Genomic DNA, 2,917 nt, shown 5'->3' on the forward strand with positions numbered 1-2,917 from the left:
CAGGCCAAAATGAGGCCTCGAGGGACCACACGCTGGGGTGGGGACGAGAAGATAGGCACAAAAGGGAGACGGCTTCCAACAGGCACCCCATGGGTACCTGCCTTCTTCTGGTTTTAAAGAAAAAGAAAAGGCAGCAATGATGAGATAGCAAGACAAGAGACCGACACAGAATAAGGAAAATGATTAAAAGTCCAGAGCTGGAGGGAAGTTCAAGGCCAAGCATATCCCCTCCATGCCCCAAGTCTCTGGAGCCCCTTCTTTAGACAAGCAGGCTCCTGTGGCCAGGCTCAGACTCAAGGATTTCCCTTAGCAGTGCTCAGTGCTGCCCTGCTGCTTACAAGGGCTCTTGCTCTCCTCTGGGCCCCCTCACAATCTCAAGGAGCTCTGGATGTTGTGCATCCCCGACAGGGCAGGGCTCTCTCCCACAGTCTCCCAGCTGGACCCCAGAAGCCCCCCTCCCTCAGCAGACCCATCCACTCCTCTCTATCTCCTGCCATCCCTGGCGGTTCTTCAAGCACATCGGGGCTGTTGTCGGCTGAACTGTGTCCCCCTAAAATCGATATGTTGAAGTCCTAACCCCCAGCTCCTCAGAATGTGACTGTATTTGGAGATGGGGCTTTGAAGAGGTGATCAAGGTAAAATGAGGTCATTAGAGTGGGCCCTGATCCCATATGACTGGTGTCCTTATGAGAAGAGGAAAAGTCACCAGGGAAGTGTGCACAGAGGAAAGACCTCTGTGAGGACACAGCGAGAAGGCAGCCGTGTATAAGCCAAGGAGAGAGGCCTCAGGAGCAGCACCCTGCCCACACCTTGATCTTGCACTTCCAGCTTCCCGAATTGTGAGAAGATAAATTTTGGTTGTCGAAGGCCCTCAGGCTGTGGAGTTTTGTTATGGCAGCCCTGGCGGACTAAGGCAGGGTTCCCAATCCTCACCCAGCTCTGGAGACTCCTCAGACTCTGGCCACCTCCCCTCACCACCCACCCCTCCACACTCCATTTCCCACCTGTCCCCTGCTCGCCACCAGCCTCCTCCTCTCCAAGCCCTACCTACTGCCCATGGAGCTTTCCAGAACAGGGGCTACTACTCCACCACTGGACTGTAAAAGTCCTGTGCAATCTCTTTGCATCTAATTCTTGCCTCCCAAACTGAGTCTTAAGAATTCCTTAAGACCCGAAACCATGTGCTCTGCATCCTCTGCAGCACCTTATATGCATAGGCATAAAGGGCAGTGGGGGAATTTTTTCAGTACCTGGGAGGGTTGGTCTGCACAGAAACAACTGATCAGTTATAACATTCAAGTTTATCAACAGTGATGCTCTTTATTGAGTATTCTCTTACTAGTAAGCATCTCTCTTCTAAATGCTTTACATGCATTCACTCATTTAATCCTCACAAGTGTCCACAAGGGATCCACCACAATGATTCCCCTTTACAGACAAGCGACCTGCCAAGAGGTAAGTGACCCAGACAGGATAGGAAGGAACAACAAAAATAAAGCTTTCTCTTTCCTGGGTCACAAAGACCCAGGGGTGGAGAGAACCCCAAGAGGTGAGCTGCCCCAGGTCCTCCAACTCTCCAGCAGGTAAACTTCCAACTCTTTAGAATGAAGTGGTGTCCATTGGCTGTTGTTTTCCACATATCTCCATGGTTAGAAATTTCATCTGTCTGTCCTTCTCTCCTGCCCTTATTTTTAAAGTATTATACTTAAAAATGTTAATTTCTAAAATATTTTATGTATGTAGATAGAGATAGAGATCCTTTTTATGAGTCATGTTTTTCTTCTTCTTTCATTTGCTCCCCCATCCCTCTTAGGCTGATGTTTCCTAAGTGTGCCCAGACCCCAGACCAGGCCTGGTGAATCAGACCCTCCAGAAGACGAGCTGAAGAGTCTGTGGTACAGCAGCCCCTCGGTGATTCCTGCTCTGTCAAGTTCAGGAAACACGAGACCATGGTGATGAGTCCACCATACGGCAACTGCCTTGGCTCTCTGGGGCACTGCCTTGAGAGGAATGCTCAGTCTGTGCCATCTCTCCACGAGAGGTGCTGTTATCTACTGATAATGTCCATCATGAGAAGGGGACTGGGAAATGGTGGCCTGCATGTCCCAGGGGGGACCCTAAGTCATCAATGAAGGGTTCACACTGTCATGGTCTGCATTCTTGCTGTCTCTAAGAATTTAGCTCTACTATATTAGGCTTATCCATCAGTTCCCCTTGGAATAGTTTCCTCTTCCCTTTTAAGATTTCTGCACATCCTTCCTAAAATATGTAGAGGACAGACTATCTAAACTTTGACCATGATATTTCTCTGTTTCTTTTTCACAGCACGTAGGCATGTTAGGGTGCCACAGTGGGGGACATCTGGTCCCCAAGGGCAGCATTACCTGGGTGTCCCTACCACTCCAAGCCACAGTGGATCATTACCAGAGCCCAGGGAAGCGAAATATGGGCTCCTGTGCACAACCTAGTACCCACAGCGGGGAAACTGCCCCAGCGGCCTTACTGCCAACATGGAGCTCAACAGCAGAAGAGCTCTCTCTGTGTCCAGGGAGTCATACCTCTTTGAATACCTCCTAATTTTAGATTTGCTTACTAAAACAGCTGCTTATGACCCACCATCCTCCCTGATTCTGCTCCTTGCTGAACTCCAGCCAGACAGTCTTGTAGGGCCACTTCCCCAGTTTGGGTTCATGTTCAAGTGACTATTTCTGTTCATCATCTCGGATGAGCCAAATTCTGCATTTCTGACCTTTCTCACTGAGCCCTCCTAACTCGCTTATTCTCTGTTCTGCCTGGCTCAATGCCTTGCCTTCCAGAGGTTTGCCTCCTCTCACTCCCACACTTCCTTGGCATTGACCAAGAGGCGTACCCCCTGCCCTGCCTCCCGCAGCAAGGAGTCCACAGCTGGCCTTTCTCC

The sequence above is a fragment of the Equus caballus genome, chromosome 1 (assembly GCF_041296265.1).
Source record: "Equus caballus isolate H_3958 breed thoroughbred chromosome 1, TB-T2T, whole genome shotgun sequence".
In the NCBI taxonomy this organism is placed as follows: Eukaryota; Metazoa; Chordata; class Mammalia; order Perissodactyla; family Equidae; genus Equus; species Equus caballus.